Here is a 16,326-nt window from a genome sequence, read left to right on the forward strand (position 1 = left end):
TATATTCTGAGGTAGGGCAGGTAAATAAGACAATTAAACTTTTTAGCACACCAGCTGGTGGTGGTAAAAATTTCTACGGAAAAAAATTAAGCAGGAAAAGAGAATGGAGCATGTTGGGAGGAAAGGGATTGTAATTTCTTAGAGAGGAAAGGCTTTACTGAAAATGTGACATCTGACCACGGACTGAGGAAGGTGAAGAGTGAGTTCTCCAGTTGTGTGAGTTCTAGAAAGTTCTCTCAACAGGGGGATCAGAAAAGACAGATGCCTCATATGTGTGGTGGTTTCAAAGATCAGCAGAAAAAGCAATGTGGCTGGATCATAGGGAGCAAAAGTGGGGAAACATATCATTTAAAAACTCAGTGTGCAATAAGAATTTCTGGCTTTTGCTATGAATGAAATGGGGCACACAAGGAGTTATTTTTTGTTTTGTTTTAAAGTTTATTTTGAGAGAGGGGGGAGTGCATGGGGAAGGAGTAGATTGAGGGGGGAGGGGAAGACAGAGAGAATCACTTTGCATGGGGCTCAGTCTCACAAACCATGAGATAGATCATGACCTGAGCCTAAATCAAGACTTGGACACGTAACTGACTGAGCTACTCGGGCACTCCCGCAAGCAGTTTTAAGTAGACACATCATGGGCTATGATTTTTATTTCAAATATTGATACACAGCCACATTTATTCAATTGCATATTGTTGATGGCTTCTTTCACATTATGGTAGAGTTACATAGTTACAATGAGGCCTAATGGCCTGCAGTACCTGAAATACTTTCTATTCAATGCTTTACAGAGAACAGTGCACACTTCTGAATTAGAAGGTTATTGGGGCGCCTGGGTGGCGCAGTCGGTTAAGCGTCCGACTTCAGCCAGGTCACGATCTCGCGGTCCGTGAGCTTGAGCCCCGCGTCGGGCTCTGGGCTGATGGCTCAGAGCCTGGAGCCTGTTTCCGATTCTGTGTCTCCCTCTCTCTCTGCCCCTCCCCCGTTCATGCTCTGTCTCTCTCTGTCCCAAAAATAAATAAACGTTGAATTAGAAGGTTATTGCAATAATCCAAGTAAGTGATAATAGTGGCTTGTATCAAGAGAGAAGTAGCAGAGATAATGAGAAATATTCAGATACTGCATATATTTTGAAGGTAAAAACAAAAGAATGTGCTGACAGAGAAGAGGTATAAGAGGAAAAAATAGTACTCCTGAATGACTTTTTAGTTTTCATTTTTTTGGCCTGGGCAATGGGAAGGACAGGGTGTTGGTTTATTTACTGCTTTTAGAAAGATTGTGGGAAGGACAGGTTTGGAGGGTTGGGGGTATAGGTCATGAGTTTAGTCTTTGAGATTGCTAACGCCTCACAATAGGTATCCCTTTTGGTAGGCAGCCACACATCTACAGTTTAGCAGAGAGATCTGAGCTGGTGATATAAATTTGTAAATTTTCAGCTAACAAAATTCATGGATGAGATCATAGGAGAGTAGTGGTATAGAAGAAGTTTTAAACTTAGAACTGAGGCTTGGGCCTTTCCAGTTTGTAAGGAGGTCATGTAGGTATTATAAAACTAAAAGTGGGATGAGAAGGAGCAGCTAGTAAAATGGGGAAAGAACACGTGAAATCCTTGATGATCAGTGAAGAGAGTATATCAAGGAGGCCATCATCAGCCATATTAATACTGCTGGTCATTCAGATAAGCTGAGGATGGAGAATTTATTGGCTTCGAACAATGTGGAGATAGTGATAACCTTGAGGCATGTTTTGGTGGCATATGGGATGAAATACTGATTGGACTGCATTAAAGAGAGAATGGGGGAAAGGGAGCTAAGAGCAGCTTATAAAGGAACTGTATAGAAGTTTTCCTCTAAGGGAGAGCAATCTAAGTAGCTGAAGTATGTAGTATTGAGGGATTGCTTCCCCCCCCCCACACACTTTAACATACAATGTAGTCTTGGCTTCAGGAGAACTCAGCGATTCATCTCTTACATATGACATCCAGTGCTCATCCCAAGTGCCCTCCTTAATGCCTGTCACCCATTTAACACCTCCAACCCCCTCCAACAACCCTCAGTTTGTTCTCTGTACTGAAGACTGTCTTAAGTACAGGATTGCCTCCCTGTCTGTTTTTATCTTATTTTTTCTTCCCTTCCCCTAAGTTCATCTGTTGAGTTTCTCAAATTCCACATATGAGTGATATCAATGTCTTTCTTTGACAGATTTACTTAGCATAATAGCCTCCAGTTCCAACCACATTGTTGCAAATGGCAAGATTTCATTCTTTCTCTTCACCAAGTAGTGTTCCATTGCATATATATACACCACAACTTTTTTTTTAATGTTTATTTATTTTGAGAGAGAGAGAGAGAGACAGAGCATAAGCAGGGAAGAGCAGAGAGAGGGGAGACACAGAATCTGGAGCAGGCTTCAGGCTCTGAGCTGTCATCACAGAGCCTGATGCGGGGCTCAAACTCATGAACCGTGAGATCATGACCTGAGCTGAAATCGGACACCCAACCAACTCAGCCACATAGGCGCCCCAAATACCACATCTTCTTTATCCATTCATCAGTGGATGGACATGTGGGCTCTTTCCATACTTTGGCTGTTGTCAATAGTGCTGCTATAAATGTTACGGTGCAGGTGCCCCTTCAAATTAGCATTTTTGTATCCTTCGGATAAATTCCTAGTATTGCTTTTTTCCCCATTTTATCAAGATTGGAGAAATAGCACATCGTGTATATTTTGGGAGGGGGATAATTTAGTCAAGAGGGAAAATAAATAATATCCAAGAGAAAGAAAAAAATTTCTGGAGTGATGTGTTTGAGCAGGTGTACGTGGAAGGGATGTCCTTCACTGATAGCATAGGTTGTTCATTCAAAGTAACAGAAGGGAAATCAGAGTGTATAGGTACAGATACAAATAAGCGAAGAGGTCAGATCATAGCAGCTTGGTGCGTTCTCTTCTGATTGCTTTCTTTTCTGTTCTTTTCGCTTCACTCTTTCTCTCTTTCTCTCTCTCCTTCTCCCTCTGCCCTGCCCCCCATTCATGCATGTACTCTCTCTCTCTCTGAGAAGGAAAAAAAATAGGCTCCAAAGTCATAGGACTGCAAGGTGGTGGCCTGGATTACACTTCAGGTCTGATTTTGAACTGATAACCGCACAGCTTAAATTTGCATTTTAAGTACCTGCATTCACATAGTTAATTGAAGTTTAACTTTTATTTTTTTAAATAAAAGTGATTACAGAGTTAAGTTTCCTCTATCTTCTACTTGAGTAATTATTTCAACTGCAATATGTAACTTTTCATATCAACTAATTTCATTTCTTTCTAATGTTCCAGGTCATCACTCTGGACTACTGAGTTTTTATGATAGTTGTTTCTGTCATTGATCACCTGAGACTTACCTTTGTCAACACATTAATTAGCCCACTCTTTGTCATTTGTAAATTTAAGTGTTCCAATGAAGTCTTAATGTAAATCACCAATCTCTTTAACGTGCTAATTCGTCCTTTGAAAATAGTATATAAACGTGATAGATGGGGCACCTGGGTGGCTCAGTTGGTTAAGCATCTGACTCTTGCTTTTGGCTCAGGTCATGATATCTTAGTTTGTGAGTCAAGCCCCACATCAGGGTCTGTGCTGACAGTGTGGAGCCTGCTCGGGATTCTCTCTCCCTCTCTCTCTCTGACCCTCTCCTGCTCTCTCTCTCTCAAAAATAAATAAGCTAAAAAAATAATAAAAGTGATAGAATTATAGGAGCTTCTTTGAATAATGCAAGAGGCCTTGTATAACTAAATAGAATGAATAGAGTAGAATAGCTAAATAGAGTGAATTTGAGGTATAGATGAATCAGGAAATAAAACCCAAATTGAGTGTGGATCACTCCTCTCTGATAATTTCTTTAGCAAAATGGTTTCAGGTTTCAGATTTCAGGTTTAACGTTACAAGACTTTCTAGGTTTCCTCCACACATGTTAGTTAGCTTTGGTCTCTAACAGTTGCCAAATAATGATCTTAACTAGTTCCATGACTGTAATTAATATTTACCTATATGCTGATGACTCCCAGATTCGATCTTCAGTCCAGATCTCTTCTCTGAGCTTTAGTCACATATATTCAGCTGTTTTTCTGACATCGTCCCTGGGGGCAATTAAAATATAATACATTCAAAACAGATCATTTGAGCTTTTTGCCACATGTACTTTGAGATGAAGAACATTCTCAGCAATCAGACTGTTGACATTCCAGAAAATGTAACATCACTTTGAAAGGATGCACGATTATTTTCAAGGACCTGGGAGGAACTCTGTGGAGGGACTTCCATCACATCAATGTAGAATTCAGTCTCCTTGGAATGAAAAGAGACTACACTTTGACAAACAGTGGGGAAATAGAAAGGCCCTGATGACTGTTCACATTATCTGTAGTCACATAGAACATGATCAAGGGGATCACAGTGGCTTCTTTTACAGGATGAGATTGGTGCCACCTCCCATCAACCTTGTTATTTAGAATGGATCTCTCATTGAAATTAAATGTTTCTTGGTTGAAAAATATACTCACAGGGTTCAGATGATGTGGGGCATTGCTTATTCAGTATTTCAAGTCCAGACAGATGAACTATTGTTAAAGAAAATGACATTAAACTTGTATCAAATTCAGCTGCTTTGATTCAGCAAGACACAACAGTTAAAAACAAGACTGTTAGAAAAAATTTGGATGGTCACTATACCTCTGAAAAAGGAAAAGTTTATTTATCAGGGTAATGAATAAGGTTTAAAAGTTGTCCAATATGGAAACAGAAAAATTCTGGATAATTCCTAAGACCTATTTGTGATATTTTAAAGATGAGTGACAGACCTCTAATGAAAAAAAAAAAAAAAAAAACAGCACAAAAAAATAGATCAACTGATTTCCCTCTCCACCTACTAGATATTTTCCATTTTTTATATTGGCACCATCACTTGCTGTAGACAAAAATCATTCTTAATTCCTTTCTTTTTAAGTTATATGTGCTCAAAATACACATTTTTTTTTAGTTCTTCTTCCAAAATACATGTCTATACAATACATTCTTTGTCCTGCCTCTCCCTAGTCCAACCCCTACCCATCTCTATTCCTAGAAGTCTTCTAATTAATGAGTGTTTTTCTATTTCTTCCTTTTATTTTCCCACAAAACAAATCTTTTTGAAAGATCATTCATGATCATAACACTTGTCCATTTAAAACCTCTCAATAGCTTTCTGTTGTGCTAGGATGCAATTGAAAAACTCTTTATCCTGGTCTATAAGATGCTGAGTGATTTGACTCATGTCTGGGTTTCTACCCTTCATGTTTCCCCTCGCTTTTTCTTCAGCTGAGGTGTTCTTTGTCTTCTTTGGAGACATGGAGATTTCTAACCTTAGAGTCTTTGTATCCACTCTCAGCTCTGCCTGAGCAATTTTCTTATGATTCCTCTTATTCTTTAGATCTCAGATGAAATGTCACAGAGAGAGGTGTTTCCTGACTATCCTGTCTGGAAGATTTCCCACTTTGAACTTCTGTTTTCCCTATCTAAACATCTGCTCATTTCTCCTACATTACTTCCTATAGCCTTTGGGTATCTTGTTTATCCATGTGTTTCATTGCTTGTTTGTGTCTCACCAATTTCTCATATTTTGTGACTGAAACCCAACTGCCTGTCACATTAGATTATTAATAAATAATTTCTGAATGAATGGATGAATATGCTGTTTTTCTTCCTTGAGGAAGCGATAATTCACTTTCAGAATTTATGAATCCATTAGTTTCCATGTAGAGTTAATTGATATTTAGGTTACAGGTGATAATTGCCTTCTTAACACTTTTGTATTCTCTACTTTTAGCATGAAAGAATTCTGTTTTAAGCGATTTCTAGTGCCCTTTGGAATATCAAACTTCTAAATCTTTTTGTTGTTGTTGTTGTTTTTGCCTTCTTTCTCCCTGAATAATTCCAATGGATATTTATAGGGAAAACACTTAGCTGTATACCCCCAGCTGTTTCCATTTTCGCTCAGGTTCTTTTCCAGTTTTAACCACCTCTGAACAACTTTAACACCACACAAATCAAAATGCAAATTTTCAAAGCAAAAGAGGTTTCTTTATCCTCCTTCCACCATTTGCACAGCCTGTCTACATAAATTTGTAGAAGGTAGTAAAGATAAGACAAAAAAATATTTTGAGTCAGGGGGAAAAGGGTTTAATCCAAACAGCTCATCTCAAGTGACTAAAATCACAGCATGAGTCAGTGCATTTATTAGGATGCTGCATAACCAGCTGAAATAGATCATATATTTACTTCACCAACCTTGCCTTTGGCAAATAAACATGGCCATAGCCACTAAAGTTTAATTTTAGAGATGTCATTTCCAAACTTTCAGTGATCTTTAACACAAATTCCAGAATCTCACAGAAAGACATGATCAGAAGTCGTATCATGTTATACTGCAGAATTATGCAGTAAAAGTCATTAAAATTAAATGGTCTTTGGAGACTTAATGAATTGATGCATAAAATTTTTACTTGGCTATCCTTCTGTATCGTAGAAAATATTAGCAGTGTTTCCTTTCAGATTCTGCACTGTAGTCTGGTGGGCCAAGTGGGCAATCAGAGCCCACTGTTGGTCAATATACTGGCCCATTTACCCCATGTCATACTTAACTAGAGTTAGAAAACATGCTTACTTTCACTATCTCATTTAACCTTTGATTCATCAACAGATACTCAAGGACATAAAACCTTGTATTAGGGTTCTCCAGGGAAATAAAACCCATTATGTGTGTGTGTATAATTGAATATGATATATAATTATATACATAAATGAATATAGTATTGAATATTACTGAATATATATTGACTATATTTATGTATATATTGATATATTGGCCCCAGAAAAGGGAAGAGTAAATTGTAAACTGAGGAAAATGAAAATTAAAGTAGCCATTCCCATTGCCAGAGGGGAGCTGACTCAGGAAAGACAGAAATTGCAGGATAAATCCATTCTCTTTGTTCTTCCCTTCTCTTCTGCTCAGTACACACCGTAATAATTCTAGCAATAGAAACACCGAATGTATTTTCAGGAATTCTAAAACAAGAATGTTTGTTTCTCACTTTTCTAGCTACATATTAGAAAAATTCCAAGGTTCCCTTAAAGGGAATGCCATTTACAACATGTGGCTACCCAGGTAGAATGTAAGGCAGTAGCATAACCAGTTGAGAAAGGGCAAAGGCAGACTTCTCATTTTCCACAGGACTTTCTAGTTTTCCTTTAAGCCCCAGAGAAGGAGGCTGCAGATAGCTGGGAAATGGTCTGACCTGCCACCTCACACCAAAGAATTTCCAGTTGGTAAAAGAGCCCTAGAGAAGGGGAAAGAAAGGGAGCAGTGATGTCTCTGCAGTATCCACAATGCCATAGGCTGTGGAGAGGGTGCCCTTTTGGGGTCTGAAGACCACTGAATGTACCACATGGCATCGTAGTAGCCTGTGTAGCCAGAGTAGGGAAGAGCATCATTAGTCTGACAAATCAGGTAACAGGTTATAGGTTTCACTTACTATAGACATCGGGAGCTGTTGTCAGCTGGGCATTAGGGCAAGAGATACTGCACTGGGGCCCAGGATATTTCCCAAGAATCTATATGCAAGGAAATTAAAATCAGAGTAGTGGACAATATCATCTCTGCAGGGTATGTAGTATGAGAAAAGGGAGGCATAGAAAAGAACTCTGAATTTTGAATCCAAAGTACCCCCCCCCCAAAAAAAAGAGTATTCTGAATAAGGAGTGCCCAAATGTATTGACTTCTACTGACTAATGATGAAAAATCTCCATTGGACTTGAAATTTGGAAGTTATTAGTGACCACAATAAAAACAGATTTTGTGAAGGGATGAATCAAAGACAGAATGGAGGAAGCAGTGAGTAAGTGAGAAAGTGAAGGATGGATAAGAATGTGTAGTTAGCAGTTATATAGTCCTTTCAGTAAATCTGACAATAAATGGGAGAGAAATCAGGTAATTCTTGGAGAAGAAAGTAGAGTAAGACAAGGTTGTTTTTTGTTTGTTAAATCATTTGTTTGTGTTAAGGAAGAAACCTGAGGATATTTCACTGTTTGGGAGAAGAAACCAGAACATCGGGAGAGTAGATAGTATTCCCCATAGACGCTGTGATGAGCAGGAAAGGCATCATGGCCTTTGTTTTACAAATAAAAAAACCTGAGACTTACTTTACACTGACTGGCTTGTTGAAGGTCTCACAGGTAGATGATCAATTTTGTCAAGAAGCAAGGCATTTTTATTCATAGTCTTTTTCTCTTCTTTCATTATATTGAATATCTTCATATGCTTTATATTGAATAGCTTCACATGCATAATATTGAATAGCTTCATATGTACACTAGTGGATGCTGTGACACTTTAATGACCTCTAATATTCCATTCCACGTACATTGTTGAATCCATACTACTGAGGATTACAATGTAGTCTTTAGTAGTCCAGGTGTTTGATAAACATTTGGAGTTTTTGTGATCTTTGCATGTGAGGGAGTCATAGTTATAACTTGCTGCTGTTTGTGAATTTCTTGGTGTGGTTTTTTTTTTTTTTTCCAAGCACAGAAGGCTAAAGTTTTGTCCTAAAGGAAAAGAGGATCCTCAAATGAGGGAATATGAAACACTTCTAATCTTGGGCAATGGGTGGAAAGAGATGAATGATTTTTCCACTTCATAGTGCTGGGTCAACTAAAGAGCAAAATGCTTTACCCTTTTCATGAGTTTGAGGGAAACTACAGTGCAGTCTTTTTAAAAATTAATTAATTAATTAATTAATTTATTTACGAAAAAGAGAGAGAGAGAGGTAGAGAGAGAGAGTAAATGGGGGAGGCGGAGAGAGAGGGAGACAGAGGATCTGAAGCTGATTGGTGCTGTCAGCACAGAGCCTGACATGGAACTGGAACTCACAAACCATGAGATCATGACCTCAATTGAAGTAGGATGCTTAACCAACTGACCCACCCAGGCACCCCTAGTGTAGTCTTTTCTACATGTGAGGGAATTGGAAGGAGAATGGGGTTGAACACTGATTGAACAATTAATATGTGATTAAACTTATTTCTACTTGAAATTATCTTTTTTAAAAGATTTCAATCCAAGTTTGTTAACATATAGTGTAGTAATAGTTCCAGGAAAAGACTTCAGTGATTCATCACTTACATATAACACCCAGTGTTCATCCCAACAAGTGCCCTCCTTAATGCCCATCACCAATTTAGCCCATGCCCCCACCCAAATCCCCTCCAGTAACCCTCAGTTTGTTCTCTGTATTTAAGAGTCTCTTATGGTTTGCCTCCATTTCTGTTTTCATCTTATTTTTCCTTCCCTTCCCGTATGTTCATCTGTTTTGTTTCTTAAATTCCACATATGTGTGAAATCATATGATATTTGTCTTTCTCTGACTGACTTATTTCACTTAGCATTATACACTCTAGATCCATCCATGTTGTTGCAAATGGCAAGATTGCATTCTTTTTGATCTCTGAGTAATATTCCATTGCATGTGTGTTTGTGTGTGTGTGTGTGCATGTGTGTGTGTGTGTGTGTGTGTGTGTGTGTGTGTGTATATATATATATATATATGTATATATATATATGTATATATATGACACATCTTTATCCATTCATCAGTCGATGGACATTTGGGTTCTTTCCATAATTTGGCTATTGTCAATAGTGCTGCTACAAACATTGGGGTGTATGTTCTCCTTCAAACTGGCATTTTTGTATCCTTTGAATAAATACCTAGCAGTGCAATTGCTGGGTCATAGGGTAGTTCTATTTTTAATTTTTTGAGGAACCTCCATACTGTTTTCCAGAGTGGCTGCACCAGTTTACATTCCCACCAACAGTGCAGAAGTGTTCCCCTTTCTCTGCATCCTCGCCAACATCTGTTGTTTCCTGAGTTGTTAATTTTATTTGGCACCAATTTTAATATAAACAGCTAATAATAGCTAATATTTATTAAGTTCTGGTTATGTGCCAGTCACATTAGGGTGATAGCACTTAAATATTTCATTGGATCCTTATAATTTTCTTAGGTGTGATATGTTTCCTTCCATTAGGAGTAGAGACTGATTTAAGATCCTCACTTTACCGCTTGTAAGTTATGTGACTTTTGGTTAGTTATTTAACCTCTTGTGCTTCAGGATTCTTATTCATGAAATTTGAATGATAAAGATAAAACCTTTTCCAGGGGTCATTATTAGGAGTGAATGAGTTAATATTTATAAAGTGTTTCGAATATCATATTGAGAAATATCTAAGCGTTTGTAAAAAAATAAATATCTAATTTTAAAGCACATATTCTTTTCATTCTACCAGCCCAGAACTACATATCAGTTTCCCCACTCTCTTGTTGGAACTCATAATGTATTTTCCCAGAGCAAAATAAGGAATTATCATTCTCATAATAGTGTAATTCAAATAAGTCATAGATTAAATACAATTTTGTGGATTAAGAAACTAAATGACCATGCATGATAGTAGCGTCTGGAATATATCTTCTTATAGAAGCAAAAACAAGTATCAAAAAAAATATTTCTTGTGGAATGGGTTGGAGCTTACTTGTTGATTCAGTCAAAGAAATGGGAAAGAAGATGAATTATCAGTGAAGTACATTCTCCATTCCTCTTCACCTGGTTCAGTTCAATTATTTAATAGCTAGAAATACACCTAGGAATCACAGCAGAAGTTTATTTGAATGTTCAAGTGAAAGAGCAGGGATGGAAAGATTGACTTCTGCCCCATGAAATTTTTCACTGTAATCTTCACTGAATTCTACATTCAGTGGTTTCTGAGTAACTTCAGTCATTTGAACTTACATTACACTATTGTTTTGGGATGTGGGGGGTTGTTTTGTTTTGTTTTGTTTGGACTGCTGACAACATCCATTTTCCATAAAACCCAAAGATTCTACTGCTGTAGTTAAGTTTGTAAGTGCTTTTTGCTATTCATGTTTTCCTTACCAGTTGAGTTCTTACATGTGAAAATGCTTTGAAAAATAAAAAGGACTATAAAACATAATACTTACTTTTATTATAGTGTTGTTCTTTCCTATGTTTGAGAATTCTACTGGGATAAGAGGTACTGAATTTACTCTGAATTACTCTGAAAGTAGGAATCAGCTTGAGAAATTACTGAGCCTTAAGAAATGCTATGGTTTTCCTCCATCTGAACTATCTGTTTCAACTGAGGGTGCTATGAAGGTCAGGAAAAGAGAGAAGAGAGAACTAACTGGTTAAGATAAGCAGAACTTCAAATGAATTAAGTATGCTTTTATCTTCTGAAAAATCTCTGAAGTGCCCAACACATGTTCAATAACTCCAAATAATAATTCCTAAATATATGATTTGGTATTATACAGATGAGTAAACATACATCATTTTTTCCACTGACATACTGAATAGAATAATTTCATTAAAAATAAATTCCATCATATATAAACTTTATACACCATTGCCCAAGAATAAGAACACATTAACAACTTTAATGAGTTAGTCATATTCATGAATTATTTTCATGAATATATGTATTTTAAATTTCTGCACATATGCGTTCTCTCTAAACAAAATATAGTAAGTTCTTAACAGTTTACTGTGTATGTAAGTATACTTGGGGTGAATTAGGGCAGTATGTTGTTACCTTCTGTTTGTGCTTCTAGTTTACTCTCCATCCTGAGAGGGGAGAGTGATGTAGAGGCATTTATTTCCCAAAGTATCTCTGTGTTCATGGGTGATCTGTTGACTACTCCCCTTTAGGAAAGGGTGACTTCCATTAGGCGGCCCTTTCCATATAGCTATGCTTTTTAGGTTCCAGTAATATCTTGCTCCCGTTGCCTATTTAGACCCATACAGTAGCACTTTTTTCTCTATTATTACTCGCCTCAATGAATTACACTAACGATAATGTCTTAAAATCTTGAGACACTCTTGGAAGGAATTCCTTTATTAAAATATCAAATTACCCCATTTGAGTGATGTGTCTGTTTCCTGACTGATCTGTTATAGTGTAGGGGATGGATTTCCCAGAGTACTGAGTTTACGGGTAAAATTTTCAATGCCACATCATCTTTTGCCTGCTTGATTGCAATGGCCTCCTATTGGTCTCCCTGCTTTTACTCTTGTTCCACTAAAGTTGATCTTCAACAGAGGAACCAGAGTGATCTTGTTATAATATAAGAAAGAATGGATCATTTCTCTGCTCAGAGCTCTTGTAAGGCTTCAAATCTAAGAGTTCATGTCTTGAACTAACAATCTTCCCCAGTCCATGGCTCTCTTACACCTGCTCTGATCTCCTTTCCTAGCAACTCTGTCCTATATTCCACTACTCTAAACCTTCCACTGCTTCTTAAGGGCACCAGGCACTCTCCCCATGGAAGATCTCAGCACCTGCTATTCCTGCCTCCAGTAATGTTCTTCCTTCTGGCTTCTTCACTCGCCAATCAAGTTTTAACACCTCAATTTGGGCTTTTCTGAACACCTTACTTAAATGAAACTCTATTTCATTTCTTAGACTTCCTTACAAATGTATTCTTTTTTCTCCTAAGAATTGATCACCAATTAACACATTTATTTTGTGTCAACTTTTTCTTAAAATATTGCATGAAATTGGGTTATTTTTTGTTTGTCCCTGTACTCTGAATGCCTAAAACAGTGCCTTACAATTAGTAGGAACCAAGTATATAGTGATTGAATGAATGAATTAATACAGATTACTCATTGAAGTTCACTCACATTTTATTCAGGTCACAGTGATTTTAATTGCAGCATAATACTAATTAAAATAATGAAACCCATCATCTAAGAAATTATTAAAACTAATAATTCTATGCTGAAAATTTCAGTGCTCTTGATACTTCCATCCTTTTAGTACACACAAATAAGCAAATTACAAGTCTTAATCTACTCTTAAATCAACAGTTGAGAATAATATAAGCAAAGCAAATCAATAGACCAAGATTTTTGAACTAGTTCTACTAATATTGCATAACCTAAAGCAAAGTCACTTTAATTTCTCTGTGCTTCAGTTTCCTTGGCTGTGAAATTAGGGAGGATTAGATGACTCCTAAAACTTATTTTGCCTTTGAAATTCTGAGAGGTGGTTATATAAAATACCTTTGAATATATGTTTATATATTTTAAAATGTCATCTAAAATTATAGTGTAGTCAATGCTAAGTATTACTGGTAAGTGACATCTACAGGAAGCACATAGAGCTTGTCTTTTATCTTCTTTGTTAAATATATCGTAAGGTCTCTTTCTGGAAGATAAGAATAGATACAATGATCAGAAGACCAGTGATCACAGGTAACTATTGGTTGGGACCAAACTATAATTTTGAGTTAACTATTTTCACTAGTACAATGAGAATATATTGAACTATATATGAACTATGTCATGACAGATGAAATATGTCAGAATTCATGTTATATTGAAATAAATATTTTTGTCTTTTGTATTTCTAGAAAATTATTTAGTAATCTCACAGATTTCCAAATCCAAGCAAGGGCTTTAAATGATCTTAAGTGAATAGTTTAAATAGAAGAGGAACCTTTTATATTTGACATATTTTTTACCTTTAGGATTCAAACTTCACTCCTGAGAAATACATGCAAAATTTATAGAAGTCTCCAGATGGTTCTTTTTATCTATTTATGGATCTGAAAATATGACGCCACAAATTTCTAAATTTTTCTCAGTGGCTGTATTGTGCCAACACAGCAAAAATCAGATGCTATTTATCACTTTTGAATTTTCACCACCAGAAATGTTATTAATTTTAATGATAAAATCCTGCTCTACCTTGCATGGAGTTGACCTTTCGAGCTCCCAGACAAAATGTACCATATAACCATCAGGTGGTATTATTGTTACTTGGAAATGAAATATAATTTCTTATCCTTTCATGTAGCATGATGGACAAAAGTATTTGTATCTTCTGTAATTTTTTTTTTCTCTGTGCAAAGTGTTAGGTGCAATATTTAATTTGGGAATAAATCTTTGCTACATATTTATATATACATTTTCTTTGGAATTACTGGTAAGTAAAAACAAGTGAATATGCACAATTATTTACAGGCTTCCAGCAAATAGTTGCAAATCATGCTTTTCTTACATTCATTGTCTTGTCTGCCTCAATTGTTTTCAATAAAATCTGAACTAAAATCATTAGTTATTAATCTATCCAACCCTACAAATGTCTTTTATTCTCCTACAAAATAATTTTCTTATCCTGCAGCAATTCATCTTGATTATGAAGCTGAAACAAATTCTCAACTGAGTAAAAGATACAGTGTCTGCTTGTCAGACATTTGGACAGTGGAAAATTCTTTTGTTTGGAAAACAAAGAACTCACAATTTGTAGCCTCTTATAGCTTGATGATATTTGTTTCCATCATGCCATTTTACTTATTGTACAATACATAGGAGAATGCTTTCTACTGGCTTCAGATGTGGTCTCATAACAGGCACCGTTCAAAGAAAAGGCACTCTACATGCATCACAATTTCTTCCTTGCGGCTGCCGTTTCGTATGCACTTAGATGATACATCCATCCTCGTTAGGAACCACTCTTCCTTATGGACAGAGTATTCCCAACGATCAATCAAGCCAGTTCTTCTCTTGGATTTAAAATATCCTCACAACATTCATTCTCACTGTTTTTCTTTCTTTGGTTCCCAATTAACACCATCTTTGCTCTTTGTTGGTTTCAGTTGTTGAGGATAGCGCCTCCATTTATTTATGTCAATAGAATATAACAGATTTTATGGGTGGGGGGAAACAGCCAGTACAAAAGGCCACAGTAAGAGAGGGCATTGCCAGATACTGGATTTGAAAATAAATAGAATCCTCAAAGAGCAGATCTTTAAAAAAGTATGTTTAATTATCGGTAGTAACGTAGTCAGTAACTATTTTAATACTTCTAGTCACCTACCATTCAATATTTATAAAACACATTTATGCTTTTCATGAAGCTTAAATATTCTAGGATTATTATTTTTATAATTTCACAAAAGCCTCCTCAGAGAAAGTACATTGCAAGTTAGAAAATAACCTGATGTGAAAAAGAGAACAATGACACATGCGTTTGAAAGACTGTGGTATAGTGGGGTAAACGTAATTAAGAGAGAACAGACATAGGTTGCATTTTGATGGCTGTCATTTGCTACATTTGTGACTGAGAAAATTCTGTGGTTTGCATATTCTTTAGTTTTTACACTTATCAAGGAAAGAAATGGCTGTTTTGCTCCACCTTTTACGTTTTTGAAGATTTTTTGATAAAGTTCGTGAAAGCAGTTCAAAAAATAAAATGTTTTAAAATATTATCTTTAAACATCATTTAAAACTCTGTACTCCTGTTTATAGACTGCCAAAGAATCACTTTCTTTTCTCTCCACACATACATAAACATTACTTCCCCTTTTATAACAGTATAAACAGTTGGAAACTCCTCCTCATGGGCCTCCATAATTCCAGGCTCTCTCACCTTTTATCTATTGATTTTTGTTATATTGGTCAGATTTTGGGTCCACTGTTTCATGCCATTTTAAAAAATCCTTAAATTATAGTGTCACCAATAGTTAATAATAAAATTACACGTTTGGTTGTCAATTTCAAGATATTCACACCAATTCCACTACATTTTAGTACATATGTATTTTAAAATAGCCCTTTCTAAAGCTTGTGATCCACTAGGTTGAGAACTAGTGCTCATTCCCTTTGCGAAAATACCCTTTAAAAAATTTCTTTCATTTTTCAGTCCAATTATTCACGGATAAACAAATTCCTTGTAATACCACTAGCTTTTTTTGATCACTGGCTTTAGACAACATCACATCTTGTTTGGACTTAGAGCACCTGCTACCACTACCACTACTAACTACTACTACTACTACCTCTTGGTACTACACAATGTCTTATTCTCTCCTCTATAAAAAAGGGATGGTGGGGCGCCTGGGTGGCTAAGCGTCCGACTTCAGCCAGGTCACGATCTCGCGGTCCGTGAGTTTGAGCCCCGCGTCGGGCTCTGGGCTGATGGCTTAGAGCCTGGAGCCTGTTTCCGATTCTGTGTCTCCCTCTCTCTCTGCCCCTCCCCCATTCATGCTCTGTCTCACTCTGTCCCAAAAATAAATAAACGTTGAAAAAAAAAAATTAAAAAAAAAAAAAAAAAAAAAGGGATGGTAATAATAGCACCTCAATTTTTTATTTGGATTCAGTAAGTAAATAAAAAAACATTGTACACACATTTTTTTGAAGGAAGGAGCCATGTGGTATTTCATGTAT

At 36.5% G+C, this 16,326-nt stretch overlaps 1 pseudogene; it reads left to right on the forward strand.

The window, feature by feature from the left end:
* The first annotated feature begins 4,192 nt into the window (after positions 1-4,192).
* Positions 4,193-4,750, forward strand: LOC123607261 (annotated as a pseudogene).
* The last annotated feature ends 11,576 nt before the right edge of the window (positions 4,751-16,326 follow it).

Source organism: Leopardus geoffroyi, chromosome A2 (genome assembly GCF_018350155.1).
Source record: "Leopardus geoffroyi isolate Oge1 chromosome A2, O.geoffroyi_Oge1_pat1.0, whole genome shotgun sequence".
NCBI classification, from domain to species: Eukaryota; Metazoa; Chordata; class Mammalia; order Carnivora; family Felidae; genus Leopardus; species Leopardus geoffroyi.